Below are 10,891 nucleotides of genomic sequence, written 5' to 3' on the forward strand. Positions count from 1 at the left end.
GAGCATTTACATGGCAAACTCGTTTCTGCTTTGCTAGCTTGTTGATTGAGGCACGTAGAGCCCCTGGGCCTTTGCTGAGCTTCCTTGCAGGTGGTCTCTCATCCACTGAGACTGGGATACTGAAAGCTTCCACTACTACCAGGGAGCTATCCATTTCTCTTTTCAACATTGTCAGAGTTTATTTCATCTATTTTGGAGCCCTGTCATTGGTTGTATGTATATATTTATTATAGTTCTGTCTCTTGGTGGATTGATCCTTTCATCATTATATAATGTCCTTTCCTAGCTTTTATAGTGAATTTTGCCGTTAAGTCTTTTATCAGAGATTAATATTGCCACTCCTGCTCTTTTTTTTTTTTGTCAACATTTGCTTGATAGGTTTTTTCTCTTTTTTGAGTTTTAGTGTGTGTCTTTGTGTCTAAGGTATGTCTTTTGCAGAGAGCATATTGATGGGTTGTGATTCTGCTGTCAGTTTAATTCACTCTGACACTGCCTCTTTTTTTTTCTTCCAGTAATTTGTGGTGATTTTATTTTCTTCTTGTTTCCCATACTTAACAAATGCTCACTTTTAAATCTCATTTTACATCTCAAAATTTTGTTTTATTTTATTTTATTTATTTTTAATCATTTTATTGGGGCTCATACAATTCATCACAATCCATACATACATCAATTGTGTAAAGCACACTTATACATTTGTTGCCCTCATCATTCTCAAAAGTTGCTTTCTGCTTGGGTTCCTGGAATTAGCTCCTCATTTTCTTTTTTCCCCTCCTCCCCTCTCCCCGCTCCTCCCTCCCTCATGAACCCTTAATAATTTATAAATGGTTATTATATCATTTGCTTAATTTTCAGTGCTGCATTATTTTTGTTTATGGATTTTTTTCTTGTTGATTTTTGTTTAAGAGTCTTTGTTTTATCTTCATTTTTATTGTGCTGAACAGGTTTGCTAACTTTCCTTTTACCTTGAAATTTACCTTTAGCTTCCTAAGTTTAAAGCCGTCTTTTATTTCTTGATATGGACTTCCTCTCCCTAAGAAAGGATTGGGGAGAAATGATGCAAGCAGTTCTAAACAGCTTGCTGGGGCAATGTTGACTCAGTGGTAGAATTCTCGATTCCCATGTAGGAGACACCGGGGATGAACATTCAATGCACACATTCAAAGTCACCCATGTGTCTGCAGAAGCTAACATGTTGTTAGGATAAGGTGACCAGACGTCCCGCTTTTGGCGAGACAGTCCCGATTTTTAACAATTTTTCCCGCGTCCTGTGGTGTTTTTAAAAAGTCCTGATTTTTTGGAAAGAATGCACCAGCTAGGGTATATGATTTTCGGCTGCCATGTGGCTATTTCGCCAGGATATGAGTTTTATCAATGGTGTCCCACTTTACCAATGTTCAAATCTGGTCACCTTATGCTAGGATAACAAACAGATTTCAGCAGAACTTTCAGAATAAGACGGACTAGAAAGAAAGGCGGAATGACCTACTTCTGAAAATCAGCCCGTAACAAAAACCCATGAATTGCCCTGGAGAGAGTATGAGGAAAGTGCAGAATAAAATTCTAAACAATGAAAAATAAAGACCAACCTCACTGGTCTGACAGAGACTGGTGGACACGCCCCCCACCTTCTACCAAGTCTATGGGCCTTGGACACCTCTCAGACCTTGTGCAGAGCTCACTCCTAGAGCTCAGCTCAACTTTCAGCCAATGATAGACAGGCCTCTAAGGTGACCCATGGTACCAGGGAGGCACTCACTTCGGGGAGCCACCTGAGATCAAGCGGGCAGCAATTGCCCAGGGATAGAACATGGAAGGGAGGATAAGAAAGGACAATGGCACCAGGAGGAAGTGGCAGGAGTGCTGTTATGTAGTGGGAATTATAATCAAAGTCACAAAGCAAAACGTGTTTGGATTATTCCATGAAAAACCAGTGTGCTCTGTGAACTTGCATCCAAATCACAATAAAACGTTTTAAAAAACAATAAAAACTCAATGGATGACAACGATCCAATCTGCAACTGATCGTGGGGATGTTTCTGGACCAGACAGTGTTTCAGCCGCCAGCCACAATAACAAGTAGATTGCTATTGAGACATGAAATAACATAGTGGTTAAAAGAAGCGCTCTGAAATCCTAGCTCTGAAATGTACTGTGTCATCTTGGGCAAAATAACTCCTTTGTGTTTGATTCCTCATCTGTTAAAAAAAAAAAGGTAATAATTACACTTACCTCATCGGGTTGTTGTGAAGATTAAGTTAGTTAACATTCATAGCTCTAAGATCAGTGCTTGACGAATAGTAATCAGCATATTATCATTATTATACCCACTCACCCCAAAAGCCCAAGGCCACTGAGCTGATTCTGATTCATCGCCACCTTGAGGGCAGCATAGAACTGCCCCATAGGGTTTCCCAAACTGTCCATCCGTATGGAAGCAGAGCGCCTTCTCTAGGAGAGAAAACAGACTCTAGACTCCAAGTCACACTCACTGCCGTCAAGTCAAAGTCATCTCAGGCGACTGTAAATCTTCATGGGAGCAGAAAGCCTCATCTCTCTCCCGAGGAGCAGCCGGTTGGCTCGGACTACTGACCTTGTGGTTAGCAGCCCAGAGCACAACCCACCAGGCCACCAGGGCTTTCCAAACACAGGCAGTAACTCCAAAATAAGTTGCAGTTTGAATCCGCCTTTGTTTATCATGGAAGCTACCTGGCGTGACTCGTCAGTTGCATGAGGTACACATTGACACAGTCAGTCTGTGGCAGCCCAGACTCTTGCCAGAGTGTGTGCTTTTAAGAGTCATGCCTCTTGAAAAGCAGATGGAACAAAAAATGAATGAAATAGAAGGTGTATAACTTGTAAACCTACTCTTTCTAGATGGAAGGGTTGCCTATGTTAGAACGACTTACAGTGTGCTGATTTATGGAGTGGCAAGAATGTTTGATGTGGTCTTGACCCGCCTTTTATAAAACTAAAACCAAACTGGCTGGTGGACTTGGTTCTGACTCACAGGGACCCTAGTATAAGCACTGAAATTGCCTTTGAGGACCTCTCCCTTCCCTGCCCTGTTTTTACTAAATATATCATCCAACTCTTGTGCTTAGTCGCTCAGGGCTTTTGCCTTGTTTCTGTTCCTGGAGCTGCAGGAAGATGGTGCTCAAGACTTTTACCCAAATCAAGTGAAAATATGGATGAAGTTCTCTCCACGCCTAGAATTTGCATTTGCCCCCATCCACGCTGCATGCTAAATTTGGGTTTTAGGTTTGACAGCCTAGACAGTAAGTTGAAAAACACAACAAAGAGCCTGAAAACGCTCATCTGAGTAACATCAACTTCGGGAACAGCTGCTAAGATAAAATAAACCCAAGAGAAGCCAGCAGCCAGAATGCACGTGCTTTGCTCCTTAAAGGGACAGACTCGTGATGATTTTAAGTCTTAAGCTGTTACTTTAAACTAATTCTGCATTTTCATTGATACCAGTGCTCTTAAATACTGAAATTAAGAAAAATAAATACATTTTGCCTTATTTGCGCTTTTTCCAATGACAAAAAAAGGTGTTTTGTTTTTGAAAAAGTCAAACATTTCAGAAACAGAGCAAACAAGGTAGCATGGGAAAGGCTCCGTGAGCCCAGCCTTCTGCAGTCACCGTGCTCAGTGGTTTGCTGCCTCTTCCTTCATATTGTCAACGCTGGAATTTTATCCGGGTATCTCTTGTCAGTCCATAGAGGCCTTTATCCCACTATCCTAAATTTGAGCAATTCTTCGAGGGAATAAGTGATAGGGCTTGATAAAGCGGCAAATAAAATCCATCAGAAACCAACCTTCCAGATTTCATCATCATCGAGAATATGGAGGGAGGGGCACAGGGGGGAAAGACAAACAACTTGATCTAATGAAATGTAAAATTAAATGGAAATAAACAAGTAAGATGAAATTGACTCACCAACTACAGATTAAATATATATTGACTGTTCTGTGATTGCAACACTTGAACCTTTGGTAGTGTGACTCAAATTAACAAAAACTTATCCTTAGAAAGGTTGCTAAAAAGTTTGTGTTTTCAATGATGATCAGGAAGCGCGGCATATTAAAATATGACCGTGGAGAGTGGATCAGTGAGAAAGAGGTTATTTGTTCTACAAAGGCATCATTCATAATAGAAAAGGGTTTATCATAGTTTTCTTTTCAACATACAACTTCACTCATGTACTTAGGAAGAGCCCTGGTGGCACCGTGGTTAAGCTTCAGACTGCTAACCAGGTCAGTGGTTTAACCTCCCCAGCCAGTCCATGGGATAGCGATGTGGCATCTCCTGGAAGCATTGCAATCTTGAAGGTCCTGTGGAGTGGGTCTCTGTCCTACAGAGTTGCTACGAGTTGGAGACGACTTAATGGCAGCGAGGGGATGGGGACATAGCACACTCAGAATATAGCTTGATTAGAAGCACACTATTTACACATGGTTTTTCCTGGAAGATATCTATGGCACAAAGCAAGTCCCAGCAAGAAACCATAGTGTTGTGGTATTGCAAAGCAAGGAGGTTATATTGAGGACTAAGTAGTGCTAGACCCAAGCCATGATATTTTCACCTGCCTCCCATGAATGTGGAAGTTGGACACTGAACAAGGAATACCAAAGAGAAATATCCCTCTATGCATTTGAATTAAGAATGTTGAAAGTAACGTGGACTGAAAAGGAACCAACAAATCTGTCCTGGAAGAAGTACAGCCAGAGTTGCCCCTTGGAGGCAAGGACGGAAAGACTTTGTCTTACACACTTCGGGCATGTTGTCAGGAGAGACCAGTCTCTGGAGAAGGACATCATGCGTGGTAAAGTCGCAGTGGCTGGAGCAGTGGACTCAAGCATAGGAACAATTGTGAGGTTGGGGCAGGACTGGGCTGCGTCTCATTCTGCCGTGTATAGAGTATCTGTGCCTCGATGACACCTAACGACAACCACCAACACCTGAATGTGTGTGTGTGTGTGTGTATGCAGATGTGTGCGCATTACAAATTGTACCTCCGTTTGGGGACACACACAGTAGGGGATCAAAGGGTTAGGGAGTGGTGAGACTCATCAGGTGTTCCTGTTCAAAAAGGAGGTCCCTTCCGAAAGAAAGAGCAGGGCAGGAGATTCCCTGAACAGACCAGACGCAAACCAAAGGCACGAGAGATGAAGCAGGTAGAAAATGAGCAGCTGGTTCCCTCGGCTATTCTCTTTGTTTGTGTATGTGTGTGGGTGGAGAGGAGGTGGGGGTGGTATGAGGAAGCTGAGGGGAAATGGCGGGGCAAGAAGGGGTTTAGTTGGGTTTTTCACCTGGGTGGAGGTGGGTGGCAAAGGGAACCCGAAGTGGTCTATTTTTTCCGGCAAACCTAAAGGCTGGTGATTCAAACCCAGCCAGCATTTTATAAGCAGCACAGCAGTATCACTTCAAGCCTGACCAGGACTGGCCTCCATCCAAAGGGATTGGCTACAAATGAAACATCTTGGGAAATGCAGCATGATGCAGATTCACTTTGACAGCCCAGCCGAGTTAAGGCCACCTTTTAGAGCCCGGCTGGCAACTTCTCAACGCTGGGCTTTTAAAATTGTAGGACAGTTGCCAGACCTGCAGAGTAAAGATTGTTCTACTGCCTTACTCCAATTCACTCTTTCCATGGAATGTTCCTTGACCCGTCAGCCCAGGGAGAAAGCACTGAAGTCTCTCTCCCATGAGCCTTGGAAACTGTCCCATCCTGTTTTGCAGTTAATTGCACACAGCCTTATACGAACCATGTGGATGAAATGAGCGTTGGGCTGCTAACTGTAAGGTCAGCAGTGCAAAGCCACCAGCAGCTCCTAATGAGAAGGATACGGCTGTCTACTTCTGGGAAGACTGACAGCCTTGGAAACCCACTACAAGGTTGCTATGGGTCTAAATCCACTGGATGACAGTTTAAAAAAAAAAGTAAGAATATGAAAGTGCTTAACACAATACCCAGCAAAAGATTTTATTTATACACCAAGCCTTCCTTGGGAAGTTTTTGTTGTTTCTATTTCCACTGCCAATGAGTCCATTCCAACTCAAAGCAACCCCATAGAAGAGTAGAACTGGCCCTGTAGGTTTCCGTGACTAAATCCTTATGGGAGCAGAAAGCCTCATCTTTCTCTGGAGGAACAGCTGGTAGTTTCCAACTGCTGGCCTTGCCCTTAATAGGCCAATGCATAACTCATTCCTCAAGTGCTCGCCAAAACAGAGCTATTTGAAAACAGAGCTGGCAAATTGAGGTGACTCCGCCCATATTCTCATCTGTTCTAGCATACAAGCCCCAGCAAGCAACTGTTCTCCATGTGATCCCAAATTGTTGCTGCTCTTGAAATGATCCAGATGGTATGAATTATAGCAGAACCCCTTATAATTGGGCCCATTTTGGTCCCAATGTGACTATACAGGTTAATAGAAGGTATGTGGCCTGAGTGCTTGCTGGAGTACTTATTTAAAATCAACATTTATGACAGATATATATGTACATATATATATGAATAGTGTAATAGTGTAATATATGGGGCTTCAAAAAGAGTAGAAAATTCATTATCTTTTCATTCCATTTTCCACCTATACATCAATATCAGAGCTAACTTATTTCAGAAAATGAAAATAGTTTAAGTTTACAACACTTATAAAAATGTGTACGTAACAGTAGGTAATAAAATGCCAAGTCCATGTTCTTTCCCTCTTGCTATGACCAGTTTGGTGAGCAATCCTCCAACATAGGCAAAGAGGAGCTGGTGCTACAGCGATCACCACCACCACCACCACCACCCCAGCCCCTGACTTCCTGGGGTTCACTTTCTCGTGGGAAGAGACAGACTGTAGTAAGGAAACAAGATCACTGAGGGAGACGGTTTCCAAGCCAGAAAAGGCTGCTCTCTATATGGAAGTGGATCCAAAGGATGCATGAGAATCGTTTTTAAAATTTTTTAATATTCTCTTTTCCCCCAACAGTTTTATTGGCACATAATTTACATATCATACAATTCAATAGTTCAGTCACATCAAGGAGAATTGTGTTATCATTACCACATCAACTTTAGAGTATTCTCCTCCCCCTCTCCCCCACCCCCACTGCCATGGTTAAATCGCCTTTAAAATGAGTTGTGCAATCACAATCTGTTCTAATGCTCCCTCCCCTTGGAGAATCAGATTTTTGAAGCCAGTTGGAGGAGCCTTCCAGGTGGGCTGAGGGGTAAGGACAAAGGACCACAGGGCCTCTTTGGCTGGCGCTTTGTAGGCCAAGGCAAGAGTTCAAAGATGGTTGGGGGTCAGATCATGCCATGCAGGACTGCGTAGGAAGTATTATTTCATGCTAAATGAGAGGCTATTGAAGAGTCTGGAGAGGGAAGGTCTAATTTTCATTTTTGAAAGATAATTCTGATGTCTGGAGAAGGGATGGGATTAGAGCAAGAACGGAAGTCTGAAGATGAGCCAAAAGAGCTTGGAATTGTAAACATATGTTTATATATATACACACATACACATAATAATTTACAAAATGGTGGCATATAGTGCCTACTTTGCAACTGATGTGGTTTTATAACTCCTCTTTGAAATGAAGCCCAGCTTACTGTGCTTTGGCCTACCCCTCTCTGCCCATATGCTTCCACTGAAGGAAGACATAGGTTTGCCATTTCAACATGGCTGCTGAATATGGTCATCAGATTTGTCTCTAACGGGCTTTGGGATTGCTCCCAAACTCAGATTTATTCTTAAAGACGTATTTTCAATAAATTCAGTGCCTACTGATAGATCCTTTGAGCAGCATTGCTGGACTATGCACAGAAGCTTAAAAAGTGATTACTTTGAAATGAAATGCATTCGTATGCAGTTGTAAATTCAGTTATCACCAAGTAACTATTGAGCACCAGCCCCTATGGGAAGACACTGGGTAAGGCAGTAGGATATCAGGGAACACCGTGGTCTTGCTTGCTCTGGATCCTGCACCTGGCTCCACTTCTTGGGACTGAGCCGCCTGCAGTGTTACCTGCCGTAGCCCGCCCACTCCCATGTTGATCTTGATTAAGCCAACCCCAGAGCTACATGAGCTAGCAGAAGCTTGATGGCTGATCCACGGACTTGAGACTTGCCAGCTTCTGAATTGCACGAACCAATTTCTTGAGGCAAATCTGTGTGTATATATCCATAGATGAGGGAACTTCAAAAAGTTTGTTGAAAATTTTCATTATCTTGAAATTCCATTTTTCCAGGAACTTTTTGAAGCCCCCTCATGGAAGAATATCACTGATTTTGATCTCTAGAAAATCCAGCCTAAGAGGTATCTGTGCCTGCAAGTAACTGAATGTGTGGCCCAATGGGTCTTAAGTGGTGGATCATCTACTCTCTCACATAATGAGTAGCTGGAAAGTATGCAGAGCGAGGGTAGTGTATTCAGCTATTCAGTGCAGTCTAGGTTTGGGCTTGCTTCCTTGTATTTTTCTTGTTTTCCTTTCGTGGTTAAAGTATACGTCCATAGTTCTTGTTCAATGGAGAACAGCCAAAGCAAGAAAGGAAAAACTCTATGACTCTCAGGACTGATATGCTTCCCCGGAAACTCCCTACCCTTACTTCTCATTCCACCACATGTATAGACGAGAACAAGGTCACATGCTCTATTCCTACCCCAGAAACTAATGAAGGGCGACAAAGTACCAAGACTGGTTTAGATCAGCCGTTCGCAGAGTGTGGTTTACAAAAACCCTGCAAGGGGGTCCCCAAACCCTTTTCAGGAAGCTTGTGGGGTCAAAGCAAATAACAATACTGAAAACCCTGCTGCTATAGTCAATTTCAATGCAGGGCAGGGGATCTCATGTGTTTTCAATACTCATGTTTCAGAAGTAGATCCCCAGGCCTTTCTTCCTAGGTGGCCTACAGTGGACTTGAACCATCGATCTTTAGGTTAGTATTTGAGTGCTTATTTCTAACATATTATTTGCGTTTTTACTCTCCTTCGCTCAAGTGTACAGTGGAATTTTCCAGTGGTTACCTGAACTACTGTAACAGATTGAAGGTAGAAGCAAATATGAAAATCTAGATGCCTAAAGCCAGACTTTAAAACTATTTTCAGAGATTTAAAATAATTCTTTCTACAAATTTTTGGGAATATAATTAATGTTCATGGAAGTTGCTATTTAAGTTAATATGTAAGCGTGTTGTTTTAAACTTTTCAATTTCACAGTTGCAATTTCCTATATAGTCAACATCCATAGGTATATTCTACATACACAAAAGTTCTTTGGGGGTCCTCATTAATTTTAAGGGATCCTGAAACCAAGTTTGAGAAACACTGGTTTATTCAGACAGAGTTTATTCAGCCCAGGGGTTAGGAAGTGACAAACTTTTCCAGAGTTCACCTGAGCTGCCCCAAACCTTCCTAAAATGACTCTCCTCATAGCAGGTTATTAAGAGAGTGTGTGTGTGTGTGTGTGTGTGTGTGTGTGAGAGAGAGAGAGAGAGAGAGAGAGAGAGAGAGAGAGATGCTGCTTATGGAATTGATTGATGTTTTTTTTTCAGTGAGATATTGACTCAGGACTTTGGGAAGAGGATGTTCACAATTAAGTATTATTTTAAAGGCGGTAACACGGTAACAAGGTGTAGTTGAATTTTCCCAAACCTCTCCTGGGAGCAGAGGTAACCTCTCTCCCATCAGCGCTCCAGGTACAGGAGCAAGGCACTGATAACTGGCAGTAATTGCTCTCTCTCTCCCTCCCTCCCCACAAACTCGGGCTCACACTTGCTTTGTTGGTGGTGGTCACCTGGAGTTGGTACGGACTCACAGGGACCCCATGTGCAACCGAATGAGATGCTGCCTCAGAATTGCTGTCCGAGTCCACTGTTCATCCACCTCATGAAGAATCTCCTCTTTTTTGCTTCCCCTCTACTTTACCAAGCACGATGTCCTCTTCCAGGACCTGGTCTCTGGTGAAAACGTGTTCCAAGGACTTAAGGCAGTCTCTTGTCCTCCTCACCACCAAGGAGCATCGGGCTGTGCTGCCTTCCTAGGCAGATTCGTGGCTGCGACGGAGAATCAGAATCGCAGTGTGTGTGCCGTTCTCTGTTCTGCAGTCCACGGCATTTTCAATATTCTCCACCAACACCACAACCCTAATTCATCGACTGTTCTTTTGCTTCCTTATTCTTGGGCCACCTTTCACATGCATGGGGTGACCAAAAATACCAGGGTCCTGGCTCAGGACCCACAGTCTTAGTCCTCAAAGTGACGCCTTTGCTCTTGAACACTTTTCAAGAAGTCTTGCACAGCAGATTTGTGCAATGAATTGAATTGGTCAAAAGAGGGTGTAGAAGTCATGAACTCCCCATGTTGAATTTGTTACCATTCACCTGGGTGCAAAGGCATCTGGCGACCATGCTTGGGTAAAGTATTTCTTGGGGCACCGAGGTTGTCACCCAGGTGTGCTCATTCGGTGCCTTGGTCCAGAAATAGGGAAATGTTCATGTCCTCTCATGCCTTCTTTAGAGTTCATATTTCTTGTTCTTTTCTCCTATTATTTTGGTTTCACGGTACTCTCAGGAGCCTCCTTAAAACGCAAAACCGGTTTTTCTCCTTTAGATAAAAATCTCTCAGCATCACTAAAAAAATCAATCCTAGTATTTTTAAACACAACCACTGTGCTTACGGGTCTTCCCATCGAATCTTTTCCCTTTCTGTGGCCTCTTTCCATTTCTGGAGAATTTCAAGCCCACACGGAACTGGGAGGGGTCGACCCGACACTGGAAACGGGTGCAACCCATGTAATATAGAGCATACATTTTTCTCTGGACATACTTTGCTGAGTGGGTGTGCAGTAGTTTACAAACCTCTAGTTCATGGGTGCCATTTCTTACATTCTTCCTTCT

This window comes from Echinops telfairi, unplaced genomic scaffold (genome assembly GCF_000313985.2).
Source record: "Echinops telfairi isolate 266 unplaced genomic scaffold, ASM31398v2 ScPeMD7_443;HRSCAF=831, whole genome shotgun sequence".
Classification (NCBI taxonomy): domain Eukaryota; kingdom Metazoa; phylum Chordata; class Mammalia; order Afrosoricida; family Tenrecidae; genus Echinops; species Echinops telfairi.